The 8,475-nt window shown below is 49.1% G+C and overlaps 1 long non-coding RNA gene across 2 annotated transcripts; it reads left to right on the forward strand.

The window, feature by feature from the left end:
* The first annotated feature begins 2,089 nt into the window (after positions 1-2,089).
* Positions 2,090-5,872, forward strand: LOC110351793 (uncharacterized). Of its 2 annotated transcripts, none has more exons than XR_005266736.2 (3): positions 2,090-2,423; positions 3,450-3,586; positions 4,208-4,421. It is a non-coding gene; the product is annotated as an uncharacterized lncRNA (long non-coding RNA). The 2 variants fall into 2 exon arrangements; XR_003498042.3 differs by lacking the exon at positions 4,208-4,421 and adding an exon at positions 5,069-5,872 and having other exon boundaries at positions 2,093-2,423.
* The last annotated feature ends 2,603 nt before the right edge of the window (positions 5,873-8,475 follow it).

Consider the following 8,475-nt stretch of genomic DNA (forward strand, 5'->3'; position numbering starts at 1 on the left):
GCCACCAGTCCCCGGTCCTTTATAACCTGGATAACCTGTCGTGGGTAGCTTTGCCTCATGCCTGCGAGACATGGAGTCCTCTCCCATGTTTGATACTTAGGAAACAAAAGCACAGACAGATCTTTTCAGAAGTAAGCTGTGTGTTAGCTGGAGGCATGGAGCTAGATCCCTGCTTGTCCACAGACACACTTTGTCACATCACTTACATGCCTTCACTCTTTGTTTTTTTTTTCTTTTTAAATATAGTCTTAAGTCCCTACATATGGTTTAAAGTACCAGCCTACCACTGGAGTTAATCTAAGGATGTAGGATACATCCTTAGTAGTAGGATACATCCATACAGTTTTTAGTTGTATATGAGCACTTTGGACAAAGCATCAGATTTTTTGGGGTGTTTTCATCCATAAAAAACAAAGCAACAACAATAAAAAGAACATACTGAGGCCAGAAACCAAACTTGCTCGGGAGATTTGTGGTCCAAGCAGGAAAGAGGACTCAGATGTCCTGCGCTCTTAGCATTTAGCCTTTTATTTAAACTTTCATTCCCTGCCCCTCAAGCTGTCTGCGGTGCAGGCCATTCTTCTTCTCTCCTCCTAACTGTAAACTTCTAGGAGGTCTTTATGCTTGTCAGGATGAGCACGTAGACAAAAAGACAGGACCAGGACTGAGCATGTGGCGCTGAAAAGAGAAATTCATCTGTGCAGCGGAGCCCAAGCTCGATGTTGGTTATGGTTTCTTCCCACCAGCTGGTCCGAGTAATTACATAACGTGGCAAGCCAAGTCCTGCTTTGTGTAATATGTAAATTTGTTTACAACCATCTTTTAAGGCAAAGGAGATACACACTGCGTGTCCTCCTTTAACAGTACTTCTTTTAAGAGTGCAATCAACTAACTATTAATTAGCTGGTTGGCATAACAGTCTTAAAGGAGGCTGTGCCTGTTTTCTTTCTCCCCAGACCACGCGGCCTGCCCCGAGACCTGCCTAGCCCCGGTGTCAGGAGGTGATGGGGCAGATGCCCTCTGCTGTGCCTGACCTTTCCCAAGGCATGAGTCACTGCTGAAGCACCCCTGGGGTGTCTGACACTTGACACAGAAGGTGTACGGTCAGTGCCTCGGAGCATCTCCTGGTCCTGGTGGTGCCTGTGCTGTTTTTCCCATGATGATTGGGAAATGCGTGTGGGATAGCTTCATACAGGGGACCAGCTTGTGCATTGCTGTGGGTACTTATCACTGTCGACAGGGAAAGCTGACATGGTATCCCTGCTGTCTTCTGGCATGACAGGAGGTTTCAGTGTAAGGTAAGGGAATGAGGTCAACCACAGGCCCTGTCAGCTCTGCTTCCTCGCAAGCAGACATCGCGAGTTATGAAGACAAAACCCCGGGGAAGCAAGGACTCCACCAGAGAGAGGGAACAGGTGGAGGAAACATGAAATATATCCCAGCAAATCCATTATGGACAAGTATTAGCACTTCATCTGCAACGCATGACATCGTATCACTGTTCCAGCTGCTGAATCTTTGAACCGTCTTGTGAAACTCGTTCGAAACCCCAGAGGGGGATTTAGGGCCTGAAGCTCTCCAACCTGTTTCAGCAGGGGGTTGTGGGCAGTTCACAATTATTGGCAGGACGAGGCTGATGATCTAATGCCTGTGCTAGCAGGAAGGAGGCAGGCTGAGGCTGTTGTTTAGGGCTCTTTTTAGGAAGTGTTAGTAAAGAAGAGCCCATTTGTCTTTTTCCCTGTGAAATACAAAGCAAGGATGCAAATCAATGCACACGCACACCTGTGGGTGACTGACTTAATGGGTTGTTGTTGCCTTATCCACGGCACCTGCTTGTGTAGCTGTGACACCCAGATGTGCCTTGGGGATTTCACTTGCTGCAAAGACACATCTTGTGCCGTGTGGCATCCTTGAAAATCTCTATGCTAGGCAGAGCAAATGCAAAAGTAATGAGGAGGTGGGGGCTGAAATGAAGAGGCTGGTGGGAAGGGAAGGGAAGGGAAGGGAAGGGAAGGGAAGGGAAGGGAAGGGAAGGGAAGGGAAGGGAAGGGAAGGGAAGGGAAGGGAAGGGAAGGGAAGGGAAAAGATTTTGGATGCCATTCAGGATAAGATGGCTGGATAGAGATAGCATGGGAGTATTCTAGAGGAGGAAGGGCAGGGCTGGTGGGAGATCGGTGATGCTGTGAGAGGAAACCAATGCCATTTGTGAGCTTAGGGAAGGAAGTAGAAGGATTGTAAGGGTCTTGACCCCATTGCTTTCTCCCCGTGGAAGAGAATTCCCCTTCCTTACTGGTGCAACATCCTCCTTCCTGCTCAGTCCCTGAACTTTAGGAAGTGCCTCTACAGTGGAGTGGTCTTGGCAGGGAGAATTTTTGAGGGTCTCATCTGATACATGCAAAGCAAGACTGTGGCATGCCCTAAAGGTAAGCAGCTGCTGGCCGCTGTGGGGTTGGACGTGACTGGGGACCTCAGACACTTCATGGTGAAATGAAATGGGAGCTCACAGATCTGCAGCGAGACGAAGCATGGGTGTCCTGTTCTGGGAGGGAAGGGTCAAGGTATGTCCACGAGCACTGAGCACAGATATTTAGCAGTGTGGTGCGATGCTGTGTGCCACCTGATGAGTCCCAACACCACAGGGGGTTGCCAGTGTCTAGTGCCACAAGAGCACAAGCATGGGAACTAAGTCAGATCCTTCGTGCTAGTGCAAGCAGGAGCCTGGTTCTTCTGGGTCTAGATGGTCCAGATGGTGATCCAGCCCTGCATAACAGCAGAGAGAGCAACTAAGTCAATTGCAGCTTCAACAAGCATACTCTGCCTCCGCATAGCAATATTGAAAGAAAACATTTAATTTAAGAAAATTTCCACCGTCTAAATAAAAGCTGCTCTGGGCTAGTTTAATTTGTGTTGTAGCTGTGTTTATTTATCATGTGACTTGATGTTACAGCACACACTACGCAAGGGTATTGCCACAGCAACAGCCCTAGCACATGCCACGTTTTCTGCCTTTTGAAATGCAAAGCCTTGTCTCAAAGAAGCTCCAGCGTGCCCTGGCTGATGGAACTGCATCCTTTTGCATGAGAGTTTAAAAATAACACATGCACACAGAGCGGGTTCAGCAACAAGACATGCTTTGCCCTGGTTCTGCAGCTTCCTGAGAGCACAGCCGGATGTTTCCAGGCCATGTCAGGGACATCCCACCCAGGAGAAGGAGCTGTGGAAGGGGTAGCAGAGATGAGGTTGATCAGAGGAGGTGGATGGAGAAATGACTAACAGCAGAGAGCTTTTGTAGGAGGCAGCTCCAGTATCAATGTGTTGTTACCCATACGATTGCTGCAGGTTTCTGTGTCATTGTTCTGGTGCCGAGTGATTGTATCTCCACTCACTAAAAAAAGAGATGGCAAGAAGTTGTGCTGATTTGAAACCTGACTCAACGTTTTTAATTTCAGAAGAAACAAAAGATGGTTGCCTGCACCTGGATCACCCATTGCCTGGCTTACAACAGACAGGGCTCTTTTCTTCTGGGGGATGCTTGGGGCCATCTGGGACTTCATCCATCTCCTTCATTTTTTATTGTAGAAGATTGGTAGGTCTTCTTAGAGCACCAATCTATAGCGTATCCCCTCCTGCTTTGTGGCCTGGTGCAAGGCAAGGCCAGCCACGGTCCCTCCTTGGGACATTTTTTCCAGACTTTACCAGATCTGAGAGCACAGAAGGAGGAGAAGCATTTCTCCCGGCCCAGCTGCTCACTCTTGTCTATATTTAAGTCCAATTCTCTTGTAAGAGGGCCGATAGATTTGTCACTTCTGGGTGGCACGAGAATGGCAACGAGGGAGCAGCTGTTATATTAAGGAGAATCAGATGGAAATATCAGGTGGCATTTTTCAGACCAAACAATAGGAGATGCTTTTTTCCACACAACTTGTCTTGAGCACTTGAATGAAAAATCCACCAAGAGCTATTAAATGCAGAGGCACTATCTTTGGGTCAGGAAGTGTCAGGTATTTCTGGGGAAGTGTTACTGGAGGCTTTCCTGGGGCTTATATCTTCCTTAGGCATCTGCGAGTGGCTGCTGTCAGGGACAGGATGCCTGGCTATGGCCCTTGGTTCACTTTTAAGTAAGGCCGGACAGGTTGGCTGCCCTTGGAGCAGCCTGTCCCTGACACAGGTACAACACCCTGCTTCAGAAATCTCCGTCTCTCCCCAGCTCACCTGCAGTTCTCTGCCTGGAAGGAAGGTTTCCATGCAGGATTTTGCCCAGTGGTGGTGAAGAAGCCCCGGCCCTCACAGAAACCTACACACCTTTGGAACAGGATGGTTGTTTCTGGGGAAAATCTCACAGGGCCACAGGGTGGGCTGTTACTGTCTGACCTGGTCCTGGTCCAGTTAGCCTGGCCTATAATGTGTGAATGGAGCTTTGTTTTGCCAACATGTCATTTTCCATGTGTTAACACAGTCTTGGTATCCTCATACAACATTAAAAAAAAAAAAAAAAAAAGGCTCTGTCCAGGACAGCATCTGGCAATTTGCTAGATCTTCTAGCAAAACTTGTAGGTTGCTCAAAGTGGCAACTTATCACTTGCATCATTGGTGCTAGGTGTAACCAACACAGTTTGGATTTCAAAATGAGACTGGTGAAGGAATTCAGAGAACTCCAAATGGGTCAGGTTAGCTGTCCTCCAACTTTTCTGGCCTTACACTTGCCTTACACTATGGAAAAGAGTACAGGAACAGGAGCAGGTGCCTAAGAAAGCAACGTGCTGGGTTTAAATAGTTCAGTGTATCTAATGTGTCCGAGATGTCCAGTGTGGTTCTCAGCTGCTGGTGTCCTTTCACTTCAGCTCTCCAGAAGTGCTGCCAGCTCAAGCTCCAGCTTTTCACCACCACCCGTTAGAGCCTGCACAAAAAAATAACCAAACGCTTTGGGAACATCTGGGGTGAAGTCTCATTCTGTGTGAAATAACATTTCTACTCTATCATATTGGTATCAGAGATGAGTCAGCTTTGTAGAAGCCATAAAAATGTAAGCAGATGATGATTTATTTGTTTGTTTATTTATTTATTACAGAGGAATACTTCTCTCCAGGGAGCAAAATCAGTGCCCTTGTATTAAAGAACTGAGAATCCTTCTGCTGATATTTTGGTTTGACTTCTGCTCCAGGCTCTCAAACTTCTGCTCAGGTCTCTTGCTTTACTCCACGATTACTTTATTTCTGGAGCAGCAATAGGAGGATGACTAATTTCATAGGTAATCTAGAAATGATTTCTCTTTTGCAAGAAGACCAGTTGCAAGCAGGAAAGACTCGATCACTTGGGAAACGTATGCCCCTTAGTATATATCCAAACGTTCCTGGGCCATCATGGTGTTGGACTTGAAGGGGACAGTTTGGTGCACCCAACCTCAAACTGAGTACCAAAGCCACATCCCACAGCTCAGTCATTTCCCCTGGACTTCTGGCTGCTGTTCTTCACAGGGTCTTGAGACTGAATTTACACCCTGCCATGCCTCACTGATCCTCTGCATTTTGGCACTCCTGAAACATGGCTTTTGAAGATGAAGCAAGCTGCTCCACTGCCAACGGCAGCTTCCCTTATTGCCTGAGGAGCAGCAGCACCAACAAACCTCCGCTGATTTTAGACCAGCACCTACCCAAGGTCCTGCATATGTTACTTTGCCACTCACGAAGCTGCGGTGGTTCCAGCATAGCAGGGGAGGTTGAAGACAGGTGACATGATAGCCCGTGAACCAAAGCCAGATTCTGCTGTGCGTGGCATCTGCTGACACACTTAACTGGCAGCAAAGCCGCATCCCAACTCATTTATATCTGATTTCTTGGCAAGGTGGAAAAGGTAAACGTTGCTTCTTTACAGTGATGAGGTTTTTTTCCACTTTTTTTTTTTTTTTTTTTTGACAAGGGGAAAATAAGCTCTACTGAATCAGTGGAGAACCTGCTTTAAATGTTAATGCATCTACAAACTAAACACCTGAGTGCTCTCTTCTCCCCAGCTTCTGCAAGGGAGTGGGAAACGAGCAAAGTTAGGGGAAATGAGCAGAATTAAGGTGAGCCTGGTCCATCGCAGAAGCCACAGCCCTGTCCTGTCACAGCCCAGCTGCGCAGCTATGGAGGGCAGAGAGCAGCAGGTCTCCTTCCCTTTCCTCCCATAAGTCAAACATTTTCTGAATGTGCCACTGTGACAGGAAGCAGGGCTTTGTCTTTGCAAATGCCATCATGCTAAATGATCCCTCCTGAGTGCTCTGGGATGGAAACACAGGGGTGGCTGGAGCCGCAGCCACGTGCAGCCTGGTGAGACCTTGGCAAAATCCCCGTGATTATTTACAGAGGAAACGAGAGGCTCCTCCAGGCCTCTCTGCAAAAGATGAACTCAATTAAAGCTGTTTAATATATGCCTGGTGCTGTGTTTCATGCTGCTTTGAGAGAGCCCTTCTCTGCCATGGAAATGGAAAGGAGTATTTGCTCTCAGCCTGGCAGGGCAGCGCCTGCGTGGTGTCACCTTCCAACACGAAATGCTGGTACAGGACCCGAATTCTCATTCTCTCCTTTCTACAGGGAGGATAAAAACACTGTCTTAAAGGCAGATGGGTGATGCAAGTGACAAAAACAATACCTCATGCCTTATTTCTTGCACACGTGCAGAGCAAAAAGGGGGATCCCTTTGGAAGAGGAAGGGGAAGGGGAACTCCCTGCCAGCAGCTGTCCAGCTCCGTTTGGCCACCCACTGCTCACAGGCACCTGTAGTGCTGAAGGGCACCAGCCTGGTTTCAGTGTCCTGGTTTTCTTCGCTCTCCCGGCAGTTCCACCCCACGCCCCACCCGGCAGCGGCGTTAATTACGGGTTGGGGATTGCGTTGGGCTGCACGGCTTACAGACGGGAGCGGTGTGGGTCACTCTGCCAGGGCAGGTGAGCCACGGTCAGTGGGACGCCGTGACACACCGCCCTGAGCCGGGGCTGGCCCATGCTGCGGGCACAGGGCAACACAGGGAGCATTGGGCAAAGTGGGGCACAGCTGGGGTGGCAGGCTGCATGGAGGGGAGATGCCTCATTCTGCGTGCTGGATGCAGTGAGGAGGGATGCAGCGAGTGATGCCAGTGCAGGCAAGGTCCTGGTTTGCTGTAAAGCAGCTGCTGGGTTGCACTTGTCCAAATAAACCCCAAGGGCATGGCTCTCTTAAAGGCTTCCATCCCTAGTCTTCCTCAGGATAGTCTTGGATCTGGTTATGGGGGGCCAGGAAGCTGAGGAGAGTCCAGGGATCACTAGGGGAAGGTGCCCCATGTACCCTCAGAGGGTTTGCTGGTTGGCAGTCCTTATCTGTTTCCTAGTTTCTTCTCCTGAATACTGGACCCGGCTCGTTGCAGCTGGGTGCAGCACTGCCCAGCTGTGTGAGCCATGAGCCCTTTCTGCAGGCTGGCCAGCCCCCAGCCCATCCCCTGGCCGAGGGATCAGCACCAAAGCCAAGTGACTCTGGCTTCGCAGCCCAGCCCAGGGCAACCACAAGGCTCTTCTTTTTGTTGTGAAAGCTAATGTAAAAAACGATGATAAACTAAATCTAGATCTATGCATCAATTATGTGGGATGCCAGACCTTGCACCTGTAGCATAATACATAACAGAGCCAGTTAACTGCCTTGTCTAATGATTGCTCCAAACAGCACACAAATCTCATTACGCAGGGTGAGCTGAAAACCATTTTTCAGTCAAAGCTGATGAGCTTGCAGAGAGTTTCTTTGCCCAGCTCTCTCTGACTGAAGGTTTGTCCTCTTCTCCTTGGAATCCTTCCTGTTATTTTTCCACCTTCCTGTCGCAGGATGCAACGTTCATTACAATAATAGATCAAACTTTGAGTGGAAAAACTCCTCTCTGCAGTTGTCTTCGAGATTTCCCAGCTTCGTTCCTGTTTACTGAGCCGCAGCCCTGACCCCTCAGCTCGCCCTGCCAGGTACAGCGTTGGGATAACACAGCAAGGCCAAGCCCGGCCTTTTGGGCCACACAACACACAACTTTTGGGCCACACAGCACACAGCTTTTGGGCCCAAAACACACAACTCTTCCCTGCTTGCAGAAGGACTTGGGCTGAGGCCTGCGGAGGCACCCTGAGGCCTGGTGGTGCTCAAGCATCCTGAGGCGCCAGGAGCTCACACCACGGGCTGAAACACACGGCAGCAGCTCCTGGGCATGGCTGGGAGGGAACATGCTCTGCTGCTTCCTGCCTCTTGCTGCAAGCAAGGTTAAGACATAGAGGAATATTTCCAGAATCATATTAAAACCAAAGTCCCACTACCAGAGGTTCTCGGTACCCAGCTCACACCTAAGACACAGATGTGGGCACCTAGCGACGAGATTCTCCTCACCTACTATTAATCATGAGGTGTAAACTGGTGGTTTAATTCCTCCTGTAGTTAAGGGAGAGAAGCGCCTATAAAAGCCAGCCCACCTCATCCTTTTAGCTGTTATCTTAG

The sequence above is a fragment of the Anas platyrhynchos genome, chromosome 6, assembly GCF_047663525.1.
Source record: "Anas platyrhynchos isolate ZD024472 breed Pekin duck chromosome 6, IASCAAS_PekinDuck_T2T, whole genome shotgun sequence".
Lineage (NCBI taxonomy): Eukaryota > Metazoa > Chordata > Aves > Anseriformes > Anatidae > Anas > Anas platyrhynchos.